At 45.4% G+C, this 25,471-nt stretch overlaps 1 long non-coding RNA gene across 1 annotated transcript in view; it reads right to left on the bottom strand.

Moving 5' to 3' along the window:
• Positions 1–25,471, bottom strand: part of LOC147724904 (uncharacterized) — a 947,316-nt gene that overhangs the window by 870,621 nt on the left and 51,224 nt on the right. The window contains exon 2 of the long non-coding RNA XR_015310115.1: positions 4,838–4,873. This is a non-coding gene — a long non-coding RNA (uncharacterized LOC147724904). The remainder of the gene's footprint in view (positions 1–4,837; positions 4,874–25,471) is intronic.

Genomic DNA, 25,471 nt, shown 5'->3' with positions numbered 1-25,471 from the left:
GGGTAGAAACTTGTGGATCCATGCAAATTCCAGAACTCTCCATCACAGAAATGTGAGGGAAATGTGTTTTTTTACACAGTTTGAGATATGCAAGGGATTCTTCGTAACAGAATCTAGTGAGAGCCACACAAGTCACCCCAACCTGGCTTCCCATGGGTGTCTAGTTTTAAAAAATGTATAGTTTGCTAGGTTTCCCTAGGTTCCAGTTGAGGTAGGGTGCAAAATCCACAGCTTGGCACATTGCAAAAAAAGAGTCTGTTTTCACTGCAAGATTTGTCCATGTTGCGTTTTGGGTAGCGTCTTTATCGGGAAACTTAGGGGAACATAGAATAGTAAAACAACTGCTATTACCTATTGACTTTCTTTGCATTTCTGCCTTCCAAATGTACAAAAATTTGTAAAAAAAAAGTACGTTTGAAAAATGACCTCTAATTCACATGTTTGTATTCCCATTTCAGAAAATTAGGGACATATTATCAACGGCCAGCGATAGAAATATCATCGCTGGCTATCGCTGAATATTATCGCCTTGATAACGCTATATTTACAATGCATAGCACTATGGCGATAATATTTCAGAAATACTGGTGTTTTCAATGGAACATCGTTGGTTTTCCAGCGATTTTCAATTGAAAATAGCAATAACATTTCTGATACAACCGTGTGGTCATATCAGCATAATCCGTCTCCCATTAGAAGTATGCCTTAGTCAGTTAAGGCTGAGGTAGCGTGTTTTTTTTTAATCGATGCACCTCCTTGTTAATATGGCGAAGTTGCCTTCACGATATTAACATGTGTTGTTTTCACAGACACAACTTTTTTTGCATCTCATTAGTGATGCGAGGCGAGGCAGTGAAAAAACGGGCTCTACATCATGGAAACACATGCTAGCGTGTCCTTGATGATATTGCGATATAGTTATTGCCGCTTTTCGCCCAAATACGGACGCTAAAGAGGCGATAATTATATCACCAGCCCTTGCTAATACGCCACATACTGGTTTTCTTGGTATATTTTTCACTCTTTATATTTTACCAAATCAATTGCGATACACCTGGTACACAATGAAAATCCATTGCATGATGCAGCTCAGTTATTGGCTCTGGCTTCCTTGGGTTCTTGGTGCACCTACAAATCCTATATATCCCCACAACCTGAAGGGTCTACTATATGTAACGGTATATTGCTTTAAAAAAATCTGGCATATATAGAAGAAGTTACAGGTGAAATCATTGGCACAAATCGCTGTGTTTTTAAACTCAATTTCAATATTTTCTAATTTCAACTGTTACTTTCTGTAGGTAAACCTTGAATGATCTACACAAATGACTTCCAGCTGAATTCTGAATTGTGGGCCTGATTCACAAAAGTAATCTGAGACAAAATCCTAACTTTACAACTTTCGGTATTCACAAAAGGCATTTAGTAGTAGTAAAGTTAGGATGCCTAACTTTACTACTACTAAATGCCCTTGTGTGAATACCAAAAGTTGTAAAGTTAGGATTTTGTCTCAGTTTAGTAGTAGTAAAGTTAGGAATCCTAACTTTACTACTACTGATTGCCTTCTGTGAATACCAACAGTAGTACGTTTAGGATTTTGTCTCAGATTAGTTCTGTGAATCGGCTACAATGTCTAGTTTTCAGAAATGTATTGCTTTCTTGGATCCATTATTAGTTTCACACCCATTTCTACTACTAACTGGAAGGACATTGAAAGCACAAAAAATAGGATAAATAGATTTTGTCCCAGTAAACTGACAAAAACTGTATAGAAAATGTTGGTTTTCTGACAAGAATCTGCCTGTCCCTGAAAGCTGAGAAGATGGTGATTCAGCACCAAAAATCCTTTCTTGATGCCATTTGCAGGGAACAAAGCAGACGCTTTCTTCTGCAGCAATTTCTTCACATTTAAAAACCCTCAAATAAGCTCTATTTTGAGTAATTCATGGGTCCCCTCCACAGGAATCCACAAACCCTGGGTACCTTCAGAATCCTCAGGTGTTGGACAAAAACTGCACAAATTTGATGTTGATACCTTATGTGGACATAAAATTACAGGGGCCTTAAGCACGAACTACCCCAAATAGCCAAATTAAGGCTTAGCACATGGGGGGAAAGGCCTAGCAGTGAAGGGGTAACGTGCAGTGACCTCCAATATAAGAAAACTTATATCTATTGTGAGAGGTGTAACCACCAATTGACACAGGCAGCAATGGCAGGTCTGTAGTCACAGTTTAAGTAAATACCCATGGGTGGAATAATACATGCTGCAGCACATGGGAGACCCTTGGTTTACCTTTGCCCTGGGTACCTTAGTACCATATGTTAGGGACTTACAAGGGAACACCAGTAGTCAATTGTGAAGGTACCAAAGTACTTACCATGTCAATTTAAGGGAGAAAGCACAGTTGCTGGGGTCCTGATTAGCAGGATCGCAGCAGACTATGTCAAAATCACACTGACATCAAGCAAAAATTGAGGGTAACATGAAAGCAGCTACTATTTTCCTACAGTTTGTGCAACTAAGCCACTAGATTGCTATAACTTTCTGTCCCTTTTTACATCAGAGATTCATGCTCTGTCTTCAATTTCTTTGAAGACTTAAATCATATACTATGTTAAATAAGTACACATTTTACATGCTAAACCATTTTAGATTTAGGTGAAACAAGAAGACCATCCCAACTATGGTAAATGATGTAAGTAGGAGGACAGCAGAAACAACACAAACAACATTCAGCTCATTGTCGGCTTTAAACTCCAAGTGGACATCTAGCTGAGTCAGAGCCAGGCATCTGCTGAAGCCAGTCCTCAGCCTTCGGTGCTTCACCCACCTCGAGTACATCCATGTATTTCCGTAGGCAATATTTCCTTGACTTGTCTTTCTAATAGAATAACTTGAATTGTATTGCATTTGTGAGTTCTTCTTAGTAATCTACCTGTGAAAGTTTGGTGGGTCTGTGGCACAATCATTTATATATTTCTGAGTAGCCTTATTTCAAGTATGATACCTGCACTTTCAAAATATTATTCACATTTTGAGCCCTTGGAGCACACATTGTTGAGGAAATGTGACTTCGTACATGATCACCACCTAACATTTAGACTGATGCCGATGGTTTTTCGACTGAAAGTGCACTGAGTCCTGCCAAACAGACCTCAGTGCCAGTGCTCTGACCCTTGAAAGGAAAATATCTAATTGGTCTACCCACAATTGGCATAACTTTTGGTTTCGACTGTAGCCAGTGGCAACTGGTTATGTTCTAGCCCTCTTCAGGACTACGTAGGACATCGACCACTAAGGCCAAAGTTACCCGTCTTTGCTCGAGGACTTCGGGGTGGCAACAGAAAGACATTGGCTCAGCATTCTCAGTTGATTCCTATGGCGGTTTGCCCACAGAGCCTGGAACTGGGCTGGAGACTGCTTTACTCAAGAGTTAACTGCTCATATGTACCTGACAGGTCCCTTTGACTATCTCCCCATCAGTATTAGCTAGAGTACCCATTTAGCTGTTTTCAAATCACTTTTCGTGGCTAACCCTAAACTGCTGATTGTGGTAGATTAAAATCATGTATTGTGCTATGATTTATTGTTCCTTTAAAAATTCATAGTTCCGGAACTGTCCAGTGGATTTTTATAATCGAGTAGTCTATTTAAAGATATAAATACCAACTACTTTCATACATTGGTGTCGGGTTTTTATTGTGTTGCGTTTTCTTCCTATTCAACTGTTTTGGCACTTCTCAACACTTTACACTTGATCCTTAGATAAAGCCTAACCGCTCTGAGCCACACCTACCCAGGACTGAATTAGGGTTTTACAAATGAACTTGACTAGGCCTGATAAAGAACTCTGCCATCATTACACAGTGAGGTTGTGCATCCAGACCACGTAATAATCCTTATTCTCACAACAAATGCAAAGTAAAACATCAAAACTGCTCGCCTAATATGGCAGGATGCTGCTGGCTGAAAAGTCCTCTGACACTTGCCGGAATGGATGTATATCATTACAACACATGCTTTTACATCGCTTGCTTTTACATCGCAGGTTTTACAACGCATGTTGTTACAACGCATAGTGTTGAGGGGTGCTGGATAGTGAATAGTTTAATTTACTATTCCAACTCCAGTCCACGTGGATAGTAGGGAAGGTGTTGGATAGTAAATTAAATCTTTTCCCTATCGCATGCGTTGTAAAAGTTGCGTTGAAAAAGATGTTCCCCGCCGGAATAATCTATAAAATACAAGCCGGACTGGATAAGGTTAGACGCTTGACGGGTTTGCCGCTGCAAGGCTGGTAGGATTCATTCAGATTCACTGAAACTCTGGACCACTATCTGAACCATTTGCATACTGCTGGTCCCAGTGAGTCACAAGTCATGGTCGAGGATGAAAGGATGGGGCAGATGAATCTATGACATTTGTGTCTGTTATTTCCAAGGCAGTAGAGTTGGGCCAGAATCTGTCATGTTCAAAGCACCCTCATGCATCTATCACTGCTCTACAACATAATCTGCACCTAATAATAGATTTTTTTCTACCTTAAGAAAACAAAAGTAAAGTGGAGAATGTGTGACTTCAGTCGCTTTACAAGGTTACTTGATCTATACCCCTAAGGTCAGTTTGTTGATTTTTCAAGCACTAAATGCAAATTTGATCCAGACATGTCGACCCACACAACAGTGGTGAATGCAAATGCTGTTCTGCAGCCTATGCCAGGCAAACATGGATTGAAGAACATAAAAGCGAGGTCATGTGTTGCACAGACATGTACTGGAAGTGAACTGCACTCGTGGTGCTCAAACGGCATTAATACAAGTGGTCAGTACTTACGTTCTTGTAAGTTGTGGCTTCTTTTCGCAGCGGATTCTGGAAGAAGGAAAGAAAATGTTGACAGCCATGTCTGCATAACCGAGACAGCATACAAGGGTACAAACAAAGGTTTCTTTCCTAAGTGCCACAGGGTAATGTCTTTAGGACAAGTAATCATGCGATATAAATGGGAATTAAAGATAGTTTTTCTAAACATGGGGTAAGAACAGTCAGTGAAGGTGGGACTTGGTTTGTATGAAGGCATTTTGCCAAAACAATGGACAACATGGTGTCCAGGTTTGCTATCATGTGTTTACTATTGAGGGTCCTCTCTAGCAGTGCCATCCATTAAGTAGCGTTACACTCACCCCTTTGGCTGCTTAGTCATTGTGTACAGACTGAAACAACTGGAGATCTCAGATTTCTACAGCACCCGCATTCTCTAGGGCGTTTGTCCCATCGCAACATGTGCCCACACATTACCCAACCCTCCCCCATCCAACACCCTTCTGGATATGCATACGCTATAGTCAACCTATTACCAAAGCTTTATGGACAGAGGGCTGGACTGTTCCCATGATGCCCAGGGTCAGACTGATTTGCATATAGCCATGTCTGAACTGGGGTGGCGGAGTGAGCTAAAGAATGATGATGGATTAAACCCAGATCAGTTGACTGGGAGTGAGTGCTTGCATTGTTCCATACTCCGTCCATCATCACCTTTGGTTTTGCTTTGTTCGCCCTAAGTTGGCAGGGTATGCCCAGACGTGGGTCCCTTGCTCACTTTGCCCCTGGATTCAAGATAGCCTGGCTGATGAGGGCTGTGAGCCCGAAACTGGTCACAGGATGCTTGTTTCCGGTCCATGGGGCACAGGGTCAAGACTGATTTGCATATGGCTGGGCTCAAACTGGAATGGCTTTGTGAGCAAAAAAACAATGGATTTAGGCCCAGATCTCTGTACTATGGTGAATGTATGACATTGTTCTGCATTCTGTCCATCAACTGTTTTTTTTGCATTTGTCACCCCGTGTGGGACGGGTATGCTCAGACGTGAGTCCTGTGATCTCCATGTCACTGGAATCAAGCTATCCTGGCTGATGAGGGCTGAAAGCCCGAAACCGGTCCAAGGATGCTTGTTTCCAGTCCAGGGAGGACCTGTCTTGGCAGTTCGGGCTGAACTGTTCCCATGGGGCACAGGGTCAAGACTGATTTGCATATGGCTGGGTTCAAACTGGAATGGCATGTTGAGCAAAAAAGAAATGGATTTAGGCCCAGATCTCTGTACTGGGGTGAATGTATGACATTGTTCTGTATTCTTTCCATCAACTGTTGTTTTTGGGTTCCTAAAAACAAGCAGGTTCCTGCAGGAACAGCAGGTTTCAATGAACTTTTTCCTGTTTTTCACATACTTATTGCGCTCATACTACCGGGTTCTACACACTGGTCCTGAAGAATGCCTAGCTAGTAGCAACATATAGGCAGAAACATGTTGACCACTCACAGTGAGACATAGCTTAACAATCTATCCAGCACATACATCGCTCACTCCGTTTTTATCAGTGCCTGGTTGGCCGACAAATAAAATTATTTTTGGACACAACCCAGAAACTTTTAAACTCACTTCACATTCACTTGCACTTGTTATTCAAACAATATCAACCAGCTCTGCAGTATTCCTGGCGTCGAAGCACAACGGGGAGGTACTCGACCTTCGTGGTGGGGCCCGATGAAGCATGTCACCAACCAGGTTGGTGAGTGAGGGCTTTCTAAATATTCAAATATGATTCTTCATGCTTGCTCTTCTCCTACGACTGCACACTCTTTTGTTGTTTTGACCATTGATTAATATTGCAAGCCTTAGGGGATAGCTACTGCTAGCACTGCCGACAATGAGCAGTTTGCATATATTAACACTGCAAGCCTTAGGGTATTACTACTGCTAGCACTGCCAACAATGAGCAGTCTGCATATATTAACACTGCAAGCCTTGGGGTATAGCTACTGCTAGTACTGCTTACAATGAGAAGTCTGCATATATTGACACTGCAAGCTGTAGGATATAGCTACTTCTAGAACGTCCGACAATGAGCAGAGAGCCTATATCAACACTTCAAGCCTTAGGGTATAGGTACTGCTGGAACTGCTGACAATGAGCAGTATGCAACATATTAACACTGTAAGCCTTGGAGTATATCTAACGCTAGCACTGCCGACAATAAGCAGTGTTCCTATACTAACACTGCTTGCCTTGGGGTATAGTGACTGCTAGCACTGCCGACAATAAGCAGTGTGCATATATTAACTCTGTAAGCTACGGGGAGGGATCTGTGGTGACATCCAGGACAACTGCCATGATACGAAAAAAATCCTGCAGGTACGTTGTAAGCGCTGGGCATGACCAAGCCATGTGTAAGAAGTCAGCTAAAAAAGTACCACACCTCACACATTTAATTCAGTCCCTCCCACCAAATTTAGCTATCTGCTATGTAGTAAAATACTAATATTGCAATTACTTAGGTGCTGTAACTTTACACTGTCCAGTTTCACGACAGAGCGGGAGCAAATAACTCCCTGAACTTGTTTGGACTGGATTATGCATGGAGGGCACCAAATGTGCCCTGCACACAGACTATGTGTGGCTGGCAAGCGTCCCTGACTTACCCCAATACACTCAACCCTGTCTGGGAGGTGGTTACACCTGCCTGTGACAGGATACCTATTGTTCTGCCTTCACCCTGTCTGGCAGAGCAGAAGGAAATGCGCCCTTAGATGAAGAGGCTTGGACCACAAAGCTCTCGGGGGAAGGGTGTTGGGTGAGGAAAACTGGGTTGCCTTGGGTCAGGCGGTGTAGGCGGGCAATCGTCCTTTCCACTGGAGCCCCTGTGCTGGGCTTGGACCAGGTGCTCAGAAGGATGTCAGTGAGGGCTTTGTTGAAAGGCAGGAGGGGTACAGAGGAGATTGCCGCAGGCTGCAGCACCTCTATTAGGAGATTAGGCCTGACAGCCCTGTCCACCACTGAAGGGAGCTCTAGGCCAAAGGCTTCGGCTGCCCTTCGCACCACCACAGCGTAACACACTCCCTCTACTCCATAGCCACAGTAGGGGGAGAAAGCATGCCACGATCCTGGGAAGTTTTCAGACCGCTGGCCTCACCCAGAGCCTCTATCCTGTCCAGCTCTTGAAGTTGGGCTACTAAAGGGTCAGATGAGCCCTCCCAGTCCTCACCACACCCTTTTGGCAATAGGGAAAACCAGGAATGAACAATGGAACAAAAGTACCCTCCGGCGTCGGATTCAACTTTGGCCAACATCGATCCGGCTCCATTTTCGGAATGAGGGCACGGATGGCATTGATGGGATCATGGCCGACGCCGGGAGAGATATCGCTGGGGAAGGTCGAGTAAGGTCGAACATCGTCGATTTGGATCCAGGTCTGGATCCTCAGGGGCCAGCAGGAGCTGGAGCAGCTGGTTTACTAAGGCCCAGAACCCCCGACCGGCTCTGCGGGGCCCGAAGGAACACCAGAGGAGCCGGGCTACCCATAGATACCATGAAGGGCTTCGTAAAATACATGAAGCTAGGCAGGGTACGCCTGGCTGCCGGAAACGGATGGAGGCACAGAGTTGTCCCTGAAGGAGGCTTTGAAGACAGAGATGATGAGTGAGGACCCTCTGGGTCCCACATTGCGTCAGCTGACTGAAGGGGAGAAGGCAAAGAGCGCCAGTGCTTCTTCGCCTTCTTCCTGTGCTTCGACTTACCCAAAGATTTTGAAGACTTGGACGAAATGTGATGGCTCTGCGAATGGTCTCGAAACCTTCCCTTTCTAGCAAAACTGTGAGCGATGCGGAGTGGACTGCCAGGCCTCCAAGAGTTTTGGGGACAGCTCCCGCAAAGACTTTGGATTCATGGCCAGACAGTCAGAGCACGACTTCGGGTCATGGTCGCACTCCAGACCCCAAAGGCACACGAGGTGCAGGTCTATCACAGACATCAGTTTGTGACAGGCCTCGCAGGATTTGATGCCAGTCCGGTGATGGGACATGCCTTACGCACCAGTAGTCGAGGACTCGAAAAGAAGTTGACAAAAGTCAAAAGAGTTTAGTCGAAAAGTGACTAAAGGGGTAGTTCTCTTGGGATCTGCGCAAGGCTGGTGCAGAAAAAGAAAGAACTGACGTAAGCATGCAGGGGAGGCATCTAAGTTGGCACTGCAATGTCTTCTAGGCGACCGCAACTCTGAAGAGGGATGCAGAGTCAACCGACGCCCCATACCGATATTCAGGTCTACTGCTAAGAAAAAATATCCAGATTCAGTCTGACGCCTGGGGGAAATTCTAAGGTAAGGAACCTGTAACTAAGTGTCTCTTTCAGATGTACCCCAAAAGAAGCTGGTCCTTAGTACACTCTATGTAAAAGCTAAAATCGTATTTGGGTCCTAACAGTACAGCCTGTCTTCTTTTTTCGAGGGATTGGGGGATAAAACACATACGTGACTTATTGCCAATCATGGGAGGGATGGCACTCATGATATGCCAGATGATGACTGCTTAGTTTGTCCGTTCTGGCTTTCAAGGGCCCTGTGAGGTGGCTTCCAACCATAAAGATGACCTGCGACTCAAGCCATCTCCAGAGGTGCAAAGCCTCCTAGCACAAGACCCCACTCTGCTCTGCTTGTTGCAGTGCCACAGGATGGTGGTATTGACTTTGAGAACCTCTACGCCATCCATTAAATGGAAGCTGGTAAAGTCCTTCAAGACCAGACAAATGGCCTGTAGCACCAGTAGGTTTATGAGGAGCGAGAAATCTATTGGAGAACATAGCCCACTGATCTCTACCTTCCACAGGTTACCTCCATCCCAGCCCAATAGTGATGTGTCATCACAACTGTCCACTCTGGGTGGGGAAGGGACAGTGGCCTGTTGCTGAACTAACTGTGATCGGTTAGCCACCAACATAGATCTTGAGGCTTGAGTGGTGTCAGAAAGGTGGCCTTGATGCTTGCCCACTCGGATTTCATAACCCAATGCAGGTCTTGCATGTGCCACCTTACATAGTTGACAAGGAGTATGCACGAGACTAAGAAGTCTCAGAGCCACCCTCACCTTAATTAAGGATCAAGCCTGAAATATCGGGCTCACAGTCAGACTGTTTCAGACTTGTTACTGGTGAGGAATAACCCTGTACTCCACATTTCTTGGATCTACCCAGTGATTTTCATGAACGGCAAGAGGTGCTGCGGATGCAGAGAATGAGAACAAATTGATAATGCTTGTGGCCAAACGTAGACAAATGCCTGTGAAACTGAAAGGCGGGTTTATAAAATAATGTGCCATGCAAGTAAAAGGACACCATGCAGTATCTCCTGGACCGGAGCCCATTTGATCTGAACCAAAGTGAGCCTTTTAAATTTGCCCTTTTTCAGGGGTCAGAGTTTCAAGGTAGTCCTGAGGTCCACATCATTTTTTGGGACAAGGAAATTGCAAGAATAACAACTGCCAACTTTCCAGTAGTTTCTCTATGGCCCAACTGAAGAGGAACAGGCATACCTCCTGCAGTAGAATGGACAGACGCTATGCTGAAAATCATTACGGAGCAGGAGGAATACTAGATGAGAAAGAAAGAAAATGTAGGGTCTACCCAGTTCAAATAATTTGCCAGACTTATATAGGAAAAATGGATCTGCTTTCATGGTTATCCCCACTTTTAGCCTGTTGTCAGTGTGTTTTGGACTGTAGTCTGCTGGGATCCTGTAAACCAGGACCCCAGCAACTGTGTTCTCTCTCTCAAACTCACTCTGGTAAGTACTTTGGTACATCCACAATTGGTTACTATTGTACCCTTATAAATCCCTAGTTCATGGTATTAAGGTAGATAGGGCATAGGTACAGCAGGGGTCTCCCATGGGCTGCAGCATGTATTTTGCCACCCAGAGGAGTCCACTTAAACTCTGACTATAGTCCTGCCATTGAAGCCTGTCTGAGATGGTGCTTGCATCTATCACAACAGATAGTTTCCTTATATCTGAGGTCACTTCACTTAAAACCTATAAGTCACCCTTATGGAAGTCCTTTCAGTCATGAGAGTAGGGTGCTTGGTTGCAAGTGTGAGGGTGCCTCTACATGAACAGGACACTACTGCAAAACCTGGAGTTGATTCTTCAGGCTTTGTAAGTGTGGTCAGCCAATTTAAGGTATGCAGTGACACTCAGTCAATACCCGATGTCTAACTATAAAATGGCTGTACCAAACCTGGTCATGTTTGGAATTAAACATGTTGGAATCATACCCCAAAACCAACTCCAGTACTGAAACTATGGTCCTGTGTACTGTGGTGCTTCCTATGGAACTCCCTGTTCTGCCAGCAAGCTAGCCCTGCTGCCGACCACAGACACGATTCTGCCCTCCTGCTGCTGAGCTGAATGACCATAATGGTGGTAACCGTATATACTATCAAAGTCAGATGTGTCTTCTAATATTTCATTGCTTGAAAATGCAGCAGGTTTTTCGAAACAGACAACATATTATTGACAGTTTCCAAATCCCAATCATGGGAAAATGTACTGGAGGTAATGATATCATTTAGAGAATTTTTAAGTAAATGTGCTATTTTCAAAAGTTCAATTGAGCCAAATACATCATAATCCAACCTAGTCCCAAACTATTCCACGAGGAATTGGCACCATAATCAACCTTGTCCCGAACTATACCATCAGGATTGGAATAGCTGTAATGTTCACGGAAAACAAGTCTCTTTGTTCACGATGAGATGATGTAAGTGGTTTCAGGACCAAATTAACATTGGATACTGCAGAGGGTTCTGGGAGATAATTTCCATTCACAAGTAAGCAAAAAACAGTCACTAGGACAATCTATAATAGAAAAAACAATGCTCCAGATATTATCCAGAGCTGGAGCCAGGGTGACACTAAGTGAGTCTTTTTTAGAAAAGTGTAAAATTCACAAATTTGTTTCTTATGGGAAACTGGAGCTGGCACATACTCATGTTTGCAGGGATCAAGAGAGAAGGTATCAAAATCTATGAAATAGCCTGATGCAGGGTGATCAATCTTTGGTAGCTCAGCAGGTTTTGTTGAACCAGCAGGTGTCTCTTGTCGAGGCATATTGATGTAGAAGTCGGTGTTTGGCTGAATAGATATATGTCTTTCAACTGTTTCTTGAAGTTCTGTTTCCAGAGGAAGGAGTTCCATTTCATTGTTGGAAATTCCATAACTTTGAATTGATGACTCTTCGAACGTTATGAGTCTTTCTGTCTGTACTTCCTTAATGGTAGCAAGAGGAGAGCCCATGAGTCCTCCAATTCACTTTCGGCCACATAGAGTGGTTTGATTAGATCAATGGATATGAATCTCTGTTCTTTTTTGCCGGCAAGCGGCAGAAGAAGTACTGATCTTGTTCCTTCAACAGCCAGGACTGGTACATGCTTTCTGCATGAAGGCCCAAATTCTTTCTTGTCCTCGTTCTTTTTTCTGATCAGATCCCAGGCTTTTGGGACCCAGACAGGTCTTGCCGTGACTGATTTGACTTCCCCAGTGATGGTGCATTTCACCTGCATGTTGCTTGGTAGTGCTCTGGATTCATTTAGAACCTGTAAAACCTCCAAACATTTATTGATGTCAAATGGCTTTTCATCCTCCACTGTGCCTTCATAATCGAGATCAGGTACACACATTCTCGTCCCAAATAGGACCTCATACGGATTGACACCTCCAAGAGACCTTCTTGGCATATTGTTGAGGGCACGCTTTACCCATGTAGGTGATTGACCCAACTACCACCCGAACCTAAAACTTTTCCTGTTAATGACTGCTTTTGTTCCCAATTTTTCCTCTCCACAACCAAATTTTCCTTGGGATGGTACGGAGAGGAGGGCCACAGTCAGAATGTAATGTGCCAACTGCGCATGTCCCTATAAAGATTTGCAAATCTTTTATAACAGTTCGAGCATCAGCCAAGCGCTGAGGCCATACCCATAGGAATCTTGAGCATGAATCCACTGCCACCAAGGTATACTTGTTAGCTCCATTCGAATGTAGGGGGCCGCAGTGGTCCAGATAGACACATGCTAGAGGTCCATTAGATATTAGTAAAGGTATCTGCGCTGGACGCGCCACGGTGGAACCCTTCATATGCTGACAGATGTCACATTTTAAGATAAAATTCTTTGTCTGTCCAGTCAAACCAGGCCACCAACAGCGCTGTTTCAATAATGAAACTGTTGCGATAATCCCTGCATGTATAGAACCTAGACCCTCGTGTTCAGCTAGTATGAAACCCAATCTGCGATGCATGTTCATTATTTCTCTATCCCAAACTCCATGAATCGAAGCATACGTAATTTTGCTTGCATCTAACTTGTACGAGTATTTGACTGGAAAACCTTTCAGTAAGGCTGGGTTGTTTTTGCGTGAAGCATTGACAGCTGTCAATATCTGTCCATCTATTCTCAATTTTGAACGAGTGGCTGCAGCTACAGCAGCAGTTCGTACTTCCCCTTTTGCTGCTTCATAATCCAGTGAATTCCCTTCAACGTGAGCGCCATCACGTTTATGACTCAGCGTGTGTATCATGTGAGCGCTTGGTAGTTTGTTTTTCAATTCAGCTACCTGTTTCCATAGCATTTGATGCAGAATTGTGCCACCTTTTGAGTCTTAAAACCCATTCTGACCCCAGTAGTGAAGGTATTTGTTGAATGACTGGACACAATAAAATAGATCGCACACTATAAGTTTGGGGAATTTTAGATCTGTAATTATCAGTGCCAGTAATAGGGCTTTTAATTCTGCCAGCTGAGCTGTGCCGTCTCCTAGAGACTGTGTCTTCGTATTGCTGGGAAGGAACTTATCTTCCCGCATACGACCTTTTAAAATTGCGCAAGCTGCGCTGTATTGCTGTTTACTTTCTACGGCCGGCTCAGCACATCAGTCAGTGTAAATAATGTATTCATACTGATCTAGAGGCATTATTTCATTTGGGAGAGGATATTTCTGTTCATATTGCATGAATGCTTGTGTTTTCAGTCTTGGGTCATATCTGTAGTCAACATCTGTTGCGGTGAGAGAATTAGCCCATTGTATCCATCTTGGATGTAAGCTTTAGCATTAGGAACGCTTGCATTTGTAACAGCCTCTAAGGCAGGTACTGAAGTTACAAAATTATTTGTTTCCCCTGAGCCAGAGCTCTTTCTCTTACTACAGCAGTCTGTAACAATGTCAGAATTTTCTCTGTGGAGGCAAAGTGTATTTCAGCGTTTGTGTACGAATGAGATTTATAAGCTACTGTTTCGCCTTCATTGTAGGTTAGGTAAGTGTACCCAGATTAACCCGCTATAACGTGGATCACCAGATTGTGTACATTTACGCATGTCTGTAAGTATTTTTAAGCTATCATATCAGCTTGTAGGGAACAAAGGATATCTGTGTGTTCCTGTGTCCAAAGTCTAACTGAGAAATTGGGTCTTACTTAGTCGTAGAAAGGTTTTTCTGCATAATCCAAAATGTATTATAGATTCAAATTTTTCAGGTGATTTAGGAGGTTGCAGCAGCGCACACTTTTCTAAAATATCTGCCATGCTTTTTGCTATGCTTGATAACTCGTTTCCCAAAAATAGGACATTGAGGTGAGCTATTTTACGTTTTTTTTTAAGTTTAATTTGTAGCCCTCAGAGGCAAATCCCAAAGTTATGGTTTTTCACCATTGTCAAGTTATCATGTAAATCATCTTCCGTCAGATAAATGTAATCTACATAAAAAGACTCAAACCCGACAGTCCTCCTGCAGGAGACACATCTGATGGGCATGCACTGCTCCTTACTCGGACGAGGGTAATACACTAAAATGGCGCATGCAGGTTTCTCCAAAGGGTCGAGAGGATTGGCCATACTAATTAAGAGTTCACCCTCCTTTCAGATAGTCAGGAAAGGCTGGACTATTTGTTTACTCTGGCTGGAGAGATAGTGACTATAGAAAAGGCGGAATATCTAGCTAAGGGCATATCCTATCACTTGTCACTGTAGGTCACGGTGGGAGGGAAAGCCAGGATAAGTTGCTGAGAATGGCGGCTGAATGCCTGGGCGTTACAAGATAGAGAAGTTGCTAAGGTAATTCGCATAGACACAGAATTATATTTCAAGGAAAATGAGGGATCAGTGGTGTAGGCAGTCACCCTGTGGGAGGCGTTTATGATGGTGATACGAAACAGGGCGCAAAACATTATCGCTCACAAAAAGAGAAGGGAGACACAAGAGTTCGAGAATTTGGAGTGCAAACTGCTTGGTTCAGAAAGCATCGGAGACCCCAAAGCGAATGACCGTATCCTCTGCTAGATAGAGGTAATGAGACAGGAGTATAGTTTGCTGGTCACCCAAGAAGTTAAAACCCACTTACTGGCCACACAATATTGCCTATACGAAACTAGCGACTGAGCAGGGAAACTCCTCGCCTGGTTGAGTAAGAAAGAGATGTTGGCGAGATGGGGTGTAGCTATACAGGTGCAGGAGCAGACGCACACGACACGCCAAGAAATAGCGTGCGCTTTCACCCGCTACTATGCGGCGCTCTACAGATACAGACCACTAGCGAATGAGACATAAATTAACGTTATCTGGAAACAATTGAAATTCCCACCCTGCTGCAGGAAGCCGAGATGTGCTGGACAAAGAGCTAACCCTAGAAGAAGTGACAGAGGCAACTGGGATACAGAAATTAGGGCAAACTCCCGGCCCGAATGGGTTATCCACAGAGTTCTTTAAACAAAATGCTAATTTCCTAGGCCCACATCTATTAAACATGTTCCTAGCAGCAAAAAAAGAAGTAATACTCCCACCTGACCTACAAACAGCCACAGTGATAGTGATTCATAAAACTAGGAAACCCCCAGATGACTGCGGGTCCTACCGACCAATATAATTGCTCAATCTGCATACCAAAATACTTGTAACTATACTGGCAACACGCAGTGATCACCCCACTTATACACAGAGATCAATCATGCTTTATGCCCAAACGAGCCACTCACTTGAATCTGCACCAGTTGGCCAACTAGATGGATACGGTTAAACATAGAGACAGACCCCATGTGCTTCATTCCCTCGACGCCGGAAAGGCATTTGACATGGTCCACTGGGCGTTCATGTGACAAGCCTTAAAGAAATGTGGGTTTGGACCGTTTTTATGGAATTGCAGGAATTTATCTACACGGAGCCAGTGGCTAAAGTCTGAGTAAGTGACTTTGGCAATCTGGCCCGTTCAACGAGGTATTAGACAAGGATGTCTCTTTTCCCCTATATTGTTTGCCCTAGTCCTGCAGCCTTTTGTGTGCGTAATAAGATCCCACCCCGTGCTGAGTAGCTTCATGGATGAAGGCCAAATACTCGAAGAAGAACGCATATCACTCTACGCAGATGATATTCTGACATATGTCACTGAACTGGCTAAAACGCTCCCGAAGATCCTGCAATTCATTTGATGAGTTTGGTCAGAATGCAGGCTATAGAATTAATTGCAGTAGATCCAACCTATACTCAGTGGGATGCTCCATTGGGATTCAAGAAATCCCAGGTTTGCCTACAGGCAACCCAAGAAGGGTTCAGTTTCCTTGGTATTTATGTTACCACTGATGAGGCGGCTAGCCTGACCCAAAACATTAAGCGAGTTCTTATAGAATTCCAAGAAGAGGTCAAGAGATGGAGAAGACTCCCTCTGACGATTATGGGCAGGGCTCAAATGTATAGGATGATTACTCTCACCAAGTTACTCTACATACTACAGAACACTTATAACAAGATACCAAAGACTATATTTACCACACTAAATAGCGAGCTTTGGATACTCCTGTGGGATGGGCCAAACCCAATAATGGAGCTGCAAACAGTTTAACGCAACCCATATAAAGGGGGTATTTCCCTACCAGACATAAGAGCATACTATAGAGCGTCTCACTTGGTTGTAATTAATGAATGGAGTCACACAGCAAGAGACCACCCCCACAAATGCACTTGAGAGGCTCCAGTTCCGGCAACATACACAAATGCACTATTTGTATGCGGGCAAATGTGTCAGCCAACTCCTGTCGGCCACACAAAGGGTGATTGAAGCATGGAGAGGGGCTGAGAAACAGCTGAAATGGGATACTAGGCCCACGAGGGAAACCCCCCTATGGGAAGGGTCGAGATTATCAGAAATCAGGAAACTTACGGACTTTAAACATTGGGATATGATTGGGATCTCCAAATTGGGAGGCGTACTAGAGAGGGGTACCCTCGTGCCCTTTGACCCACTCCAGACCACTTACCAATTACAAAATACACAAAGCTATGTCTATCTCAGGCTGAAACATGCCTGGAAGGTGGAAGGGTTGGATGTAATCGAACTTTCAGAGTTTTTGCCCCTAGAGGGCAGACTCCTGCAAGAAGAAATCCAAAACAAGGCCATCTTATGGATGTACAAAACTCTACTTAACAATATGCCTGACAAACTGGGGCCACTGAGAGATAAATGGGAACTGACCACAGGACCGATGGAAGACTTCCAGGTTAGTGGCAGTTCCTGGTTTCCACTGGGAGCCAGCACGCTCAAGGGGCAACACTGTGGCACACGTATATATTTTTATCTCTTGTATCTGCCTTATCGCGGCGCTCTGCATGTTTAGAGGCAGGCGCTTAGCTTTTTTAAAATGTATTGTTTATTTTAATTTGGGTACTGTGTCATCACCTGTTGTGTGCTCCCATCCGCCCGGTCCATCGCGGCTCCTTCTGCCGTTCGTGTGGAGGGCGGCTCTCTCACCGCGGCTCTTCGTGCCGATCGGTGGAAAGCAGGCGCCATACTGGGAGGAGCCTGAAGGGCACTTAGACCCGAGTCAGCGGTCCAGCTGCCCGAGGCTCCCTCGCATAAAACGCAATGTGTCTACGTGAGCGCAGCGGACGAGTGCAGCGGGCGCGACGATGGCCCGCCGAAGGTGCGCCTAAGGTAAGCCCGTCTGCGCCCGTCCGCGAACGTTTGAGGCCTGGGGCCTCAGATTCTGGCCAAAATTATATTTACACTGCCTCTGACCTACTTACACTTAGACCCCCTGAAAACCTGTGCCCTCCTTTACCCTTGCATATATTAAAACGCACCTCCCAGTATGGTATTTCAAAAGTCAAGACCTCAGCAGCTGACTTTAAGCTCAGGAAATTTTCGCGTATTAGCTCCCCTTTGTCTACTAACTCTACGCTGGAGCTTCGGTGTATTTATCTTAATACACGCTCAATGACTAAACATCAGTTGGATATTTTTCTTTTGTTGACCTCTGAAAAACCAGACATTCTCTTTTTAACAGAAACCTGGCTTACTCAAGATTCATTGCCAGATATTCTTGCATCACTCCCCTCTGACTACTATATTATTATGGCCAACCGTCCACCCGGGAAAATGGGTGAGGGAGTAGCCGCTATCATCCTTAAAACTCATAAATTTCAAGAATTTCCATTGTTGTCTCTTACCGATACAGAGAATATTGTCATTAAGAGCGACACCAATAGCGGGGCTCCGTTATTAGTCTTACTATATCGTCCCCCTCAATCCATGCCTACCTTTCGTTCGTTATTAGCAGAACAACTGGCTTCTCATGTGACTAACTATTCTAAAATTGTTTTAATTGGGGACCTTCACTACTGGTTCGATAATGTGGCCGTTGATTCCCAGGCAGCAGAACGTAAGGACCTATTACTGGACATGAACTTAACTCAGCATATACACTCTCCCACCCATCAGAAAGGTCACAGTTTGGACCAAATCTGGTCCCATAATCTCTCTCTGTCTCCCCCTCCATACGACCTTGTATTTGGTCAGATCATTTTTTCATACACGTTTCACTTATTGTTAATATGACTATTAAGTCGATGCTGCGGGCGGGTGGGAAAAATAGGAAATGGAGGTCCATTAATCTACCGGCATTTTTAGATACCCTGGCCACTACCCTTCCCTCAGAATGCAAGGATATAGATTTCAGGGATGAGTTGCTTTCACAATGGCTTCGACAGGCTGCGGATATCCACGCTCCCCCTGTGAGTTTTTCCAGATCACGCACGAATGATGCCCATAAATGGTTTACCCCGGAACTGAAGAAACAAAAGCTTGAGATAAGACAAAAAGAAAGGAAGTGGAGAACTAACTATTTCCCACAAGATAAAGAGACTTACTGCTCTGCTCGGAAAATCTATCAAAAGACCATTCTCAAACATAAAACTGATTATTTTTCGGCCAAAATTTTAAACTCACTAAATAAATCAAAGAAGGTGTTCAATATAGTGAACGACCTCTGTAACAGTGACAGAACAGCTCCTCTCGTAATCCCCAAACAAAAATTATGCAACTCTCTAAATGAGTTCTTTAGAGAGAAAATTATCACTATAAAACAGAGCATAATTAGTTCCCCTGTCCCGATTCTGTTGGATGATATATTTATAACCCCATTACATTAGATACCCTTCCTTTTATCGATCTTAAAACCTTCTCTGAACTTCTCTCGCGTGTTAAGTCTGGATCACCTGATGATATTTGTCCACCTCACATTTTCAGAGAGATAGGTATGGCTATCCCACAAAGCATTCTCTCTTTTTTAAATGAGTCACTTGCACAGGGCAAGGTACCTAGTAGCTTTAAGAACGCATGTTAATACCTCTAACAAAGAAACTTGGTATTGACCCAAAAGACCTAAATATTACAGGCTGATCTCCCTTTTACCCTACTTGTCAAAAATTTTGGAAGCCCATGTCTCTAACTGCCTGTCTAGTTTTATTGAAATGTCTGAATACCTGGAGCCGAATCAGGCAGGCTTCCGTCCATGCCATTCTACTGAGACCGTGATACTTGCTGTTCAGAACACTCTTAGATCTAATGCGGATAAAGACATCCATTAGGCTCTTGTGCTCCTTGACTTGTCGGCCGCGTTCGACACGGTTGGCTATTCCATTCTTGTCAGTCGTGTCGAGCAGGACGGCCTCAGGGGACCTGCTCTGAGCTGGCTAACCTCCTTTACCTCTGAACGCACGCAATCAGTTAGATTAGGGACCTTTACGGCCCCAAGAACCTCGTCTACTTGTGGGATCCCTCAGGGATCTTCTCTGTCCCCATTATTGTTTAATTTGTACCTTCGCCCAATATTATAATCCCTAAAAAATCCCCAAACTTCGATTTTTAATTACGCAGATGATTTGCAACTTGTTTTTTCTTTAAACTCTGCAGATGCTGCGATTGAATTTCAGAACACTATGACCCACATCCAAAGGTGAATGAATCTGAACCACCTCAAACTAAACCCGGGCAAGACAGAACTTATCTTGCCCGGGAAGAGTGAAATCAGTTGGGGCACTCATTTTTGGTCACCTAACATGGGGGTTCCACCCACCAAATCACCCATGGTTAAGAGTTTAGGGGTGACTCTTAGTGAAGATCTATCACTCAAAGGTCAGATAGGGGCGGTAGTATCATCTAGCTTCTTTCAGCTTAGAAAAATAAAGAAAATAGCTCATTTTTTTTAACTCACTCTGCCCTGATCCAGGTAACTATTGCCCTAGTACTGTCTCGACTTGACTTCTCGAATAGTCTGTACTTACGACTTCCAGCAGGTCAGCTAAAGAGACTGCAATTTGTTCAGAATCAGGCAGCCAGACTCATTTGTAAGCAACCTAAATGCCAGTCCATCAGACCCGGTCTAGAAAAACTACACTGATTACCGGTGGCTCAAAGGGTTGCATTTAAGGCTGTCTGCATCATTTTTAAAGCCCTGCAGAGTAAGGGTCCCAAATTCATAAGGAATCTGGTACCTAAGTATGCCCCCTCACGTAACCTTCGCTCTGCTCACTAACACTTGTTAGTTGTCCCTGTGTTTAAGAAGAAACGTCAGGGAGGCAGTTGTTTTAATTTTCTTGCTGCCTCCCTATGGAATTCTTTACCACTGCCTCTAAGACAGTGTGATGTGCATCATTGTGTATTTATTTTCACACTGTATTCAGCATTATCATAGCGCTTTGTTTACCTGGCTGTGCATTACCTTGTATTGGATTCAGCATTAACATTGCGCTCTGTGTACTCGGCTGCGCAGTACCTGTCATTGTATTACTTTCAGCATAGCGCTTTGTCTCCGCGCTTGAACCCGCTCCCACTGCTATAGTATCTGTAACTATATTTGGCCCTCATAGCGCCCCATTGATCCTTGTTTGTTGTTGTTGCGGCCATCTTGCTTGTTGACCCGAGCCCTCCCTCCACCTCGCTCCCGCCTCCCTGCTGCCCCTCCCACGCTCCGCCCCCTCCACTCTCCATTTTAGTCAGATGGTCCCACGCGCAGCGTCCACGCGCTGCGGCCGCGCCGAAGGTGCGCCAAAGGTAAGCCTGTCTACGCCCGCCTCAGCGCCTGGACTGCGCCTAGCGCCAGACCCCCTGGCCCTCGTACCACCCACCCCACCCGCATTACATATGACGCCACCACCCTCTTAGCCCTAAACCCCGGCCGTTTCCCCAACTGCGTCCAAGCCGCTCCTGGACACACCCATGGACCCTTCTCCTGCAACTCCTGCAAGTTCGACGGCACCAAGAACAACTCCTCATCCACGAACACACAACAGATATCTGACTCCAACCACCTAAAATGCATCCTGCTCAAAACCCGCTCGGTCCACAGACACGCCATCGACCTCTGGAACGTACTAGACACCATCTCTCCCGACGTCGCCTTCCTAACAGAAACATGGATGAACGCCTCATCAGCCCCAGACATCACCATTGCCATCCCGGAAGGATACAAGATCATCCGTAAGGACCGCACCGACCAAACAGGAGGAGGCATCGCTATCGTCCATAAGAACTCCATCCGCATCTCAACCAGCTCAGACGTCAACCTTGCCAGCGCCGAACACCTTCACTTCCAGATCCACACCGATCCCAAGACCACACTCAGAGGCACCCTCCTCTACCGACCTCCAGGACCCCGTGCACAATTCAGCGACGACATCACTGACTTTATCACCCCACACGCCCTCCCCTCCGAGGAATACATTCTACTGGGAGACCTCAACTTTCACCTGGAAAAGAGCAATGACCGCAACGCCACCACCCTTCTGGACAATCTCGCCAACCTCGGACTCAAACAACTTGTCACTACCCCCACCCACATCGCAGGTCACACACTCGACCCTATCTTCACCTCCAGCAAACATATCTCCTTCAGTCACACCACAGCTCTCCATTGGATGGACCACAGCTGCGTTCACTTTATCTACAATAAGACCACAACTCACAACCATCCTCAACCTACTCTGCGAAGAAACTGGAACAAAATCACCATCGACCAGATCTCCTCATCGCTTCTTCAAAACCCCCCTGCCCACTCCTCAAACCCCGACCAAGCAGCCATTAACCTCACCCAATGGCTATCTAACAGCGCCGACATCCTAACACCGTTGAAAAAACGTCAAATCAAACTAGGCAGCAAAAACGCCTCCTGGTTCAACGATGATCTTAAGAAATCGAAGAAACTCTGTCGCTCCCTCGAGAAGGCCTGGAAAAAAGACCCAAACACCAGCACCAGGGACGCCTTCAAAAACGCCACCCGCATACACCACCAACTAATCCGATCTGCCAAGAAAGCCGCATTCAAAGACCGACTAGATAACAACGCCCACAACAGCAAGGAATTATTCAACATCGTCAAAGAATTTACCAACCCCTCAGCCAACTCCAACGACATCACCCCCTCTCAAGCCCTCTGCAACTCCCTAGCTTCGTTCTTCCACAACAAAATCGCAGACATCCACAACAGCTTCGACAACCGACCCGGAGACCAACCCACCCAACATTCTGCAGGACCTTCACCCCCCTTGAACATCCTTAATGACTGGAACCCAATCTCCACGGAGGACACCATCCACCTGATGAACTCCATCCACTCAGGATCCCCCACAGACCCATGCCCTCACCACATCTTCAACAAAGCAGACTCCATCATTGCACCACACCTCCGAGACGTCATCAACTGCTCCCTCAACTCCGCCACCTTCCCGGAAAGCTGAAAACACGCCAAACTTAGCGCCCTTCTGAAAAAACCCACAGCTGACCCCACCGAACTCAAAAACTACCGCCCCATCTCGCTCCTTCCATTCCCAGCCAAAGTCATTGAGAAAACTGTCAACAACCAGCTCGCCGCCTTCCTCGAAACCAACAAATCCCTCGACCCCTCACAGTCCGGCTTCCGAGCCAAACACAGCACGGAGACTGCCCTCATCGCAGCAACAGACGACATTCGAACTCTACTGGACAATGGAGACACAGTCGCCCTCATCCTCCTCGACCTCTCCGCAGCCTTCGACACAGTCTGCCATAGCACCCTTCTACAACGCCTCAGAAACATCGGAATCCAAGGAAAAGCACTGGAATGGATCACCTCGTTCCTCACCGGAAGAACCCAGAGAGTCCGCCTCCCACCATTCAAGTCAGAGGCCACTGAAGTCATCTGCGGCGTACCACAAGGATCCTCACTCAGCCCCACCCTCTTCAATGTATACATGAGCCCCCTCGCGGCCATCGCACGCCAACACAATCTCAACATCATCTCCTACGCTGACGACACTCAACTGATCCTCTCACTCACCAAAGACCCTAACACCGCCAAAACCAACCTACATGAAGGAATGAAAGAAGTAGCCGAGTGGATGAAGCACAGCCGTCTGAAACTGAACTCAGACAAAACAGAAGTCCTTATCCTAGGTACCTCCCCCTCCGCCTGGGATGACTCTTGGTGGCCAGAGGCCCTTGGAAAGGCATCCATCCCGACGGACCACGCACGGAACCTGGGCGTCATCCTGGACTCCTCACTCTCTATGAACAGACAGGTCAGCGCCGTCTCATCATCTTGCTTCAATATTCTTCGCATGCTCAAAAAAACATTTCGCTGGATCCCCACCGAAACCAGAAAAACGGTCACCCATGCACTGGTTACAAGCCGCCTGGACTACGGAAACACCCTATACGCCGGTACCACCGCAAAACTCCAGAAAAAACTCCAACGCATCCAGAAAGCATCAGCCAGACTCATACTAGACATCCCGCGTAAAGACCACATCTCTAGTCACCTGAAAAACCTCCACTGGCTCCCCGTCAATAAGAGGATTACTTTCCGCCTTCTAACCCACGCACACAAAGCACTTTACGAACTTGGACCCGAATGCCTCAACTCACGACTTTCCTTCTGCACCCCCCCGCCAGCTACGATCCTCCAACCAAGCCCTTGCTACCGTACCTCGCATCAACAAAACCACCATGGGAGGTAGATCCTGCTCCTACCTGGCAGCTAAAACCTGGAACTCACTCCCCTCTCACCTTCGTCTCACTCAGAATCACCTAGCATTCAGAAAGCAACTTAAAACTTGGATATTCGACAAGTAATTCCCCACCCTTCCTCAAGCGCCTTGAGACCCTCTGGGTATGTAGCGCGCTATATAAATCTATTGACTTACCTTTAGACACACCCTTAAGACGTGGCTTTTTGGACAGGCCTACCCTTAGAGTAGTGTGGAGTGTGCCCTCTAAAGTGCTATGTTGTGTTCCCTAAATTCCGATAGCGTCATGAAGCCCGCGGGCGTACGGGCGCTGAATAAATACATATTAACATAACATAACAAGACATTGACTGGGAGGCTGCCCTCATGCACCCACATGAAGTGGCGATAAAGCAGAGGTTACGTCTCATACAATATAAGATCCTGCACAGGGTTTACTTTGACAGAGCCCGACTACACACTATGAGACAAGCAAAATCCCCAAATTGCTTAAGGTTTCAGTATGAACGAGGCACATTCATAAACACATTGTAGGACGGCAGTAAAATAAAAACATACTGGACTCAGATACTAGGAAAACTGCACAAAATACTGGGGGCCCAACTCGAAAGAGAGGCCAAATGAACAAGTTGCTTACCTTCGGTAAAAATATGTCTGTAAGAAACATAGATAAGTTATAGATTCCTTACCTTAAAATTACCCCAGGCGTCAGACTGGATCTGGAGAATATTTTTGCCAGCAGTACCCCTGCATGTCGAAAGGTGGCGTAGGTTGGCTGTGCTTCGTCATTGGTGCAGAGCCAAGCAAGACACTGACCACTGGCGCACAAAAACTAGGGCCCTGAAAAGAAATCCTTAACCCTAGAAGTCAGTTCGCAGAACAGGAAGGATGGATGGGGCGTTAAGGAATCTATAACTAATATATGTCTCTTACAGATATATTGTTACCGAAGGTAAGTTGTAGTGTAGTTCCTATTTTCCCTATAGGCAATGCGCATTGGAATAACATAAACAGCAGTGTAGACGTAGGACTGCGGTCTTCTAGGTCTCTACTGACTATGTTAGACTTAATTTAGGATTGCGCCGGCTAGCTCAGAGGTCACTGGAAACTTTCTTGACTGAATAGGAAGTGATCAGCTTCCCTGGCTCAGACAAAAAGGGATTCAGCTTCCGACAACCGCATAAACATGACAACTTTGCTCCTCAGAATAAGAGTCAATCTCTAGAGTTGTGTGAAACAATAGACAGCTATTTCACTCAGTCAGTTGTGCAGATTTACTTTCACCAGAGTGCAGAGAATAGAGAGACAGGCGTTTTTCAATAAAATATAT

The sequence above is a fragment of the Lissotriton vulgaris genome, chromosome 4_1, assembly GCF_964263255.1.
Source record: "Lissotriton vulgaris chromosome 4_1, aLisVul1.2, whole genome shotgun sequence".
In the NCBI taxonomy this organism is placed as follows: domain Eukaryota; kingdom Metazoa; phylum Chordata; class Amphibia; order Caudata; family Salamandridae; genus Lissotriton; species Lissotriton vulgaris.
This window is presented reverse-complemented; position numbering and strand designations above follow the sequence as displayed.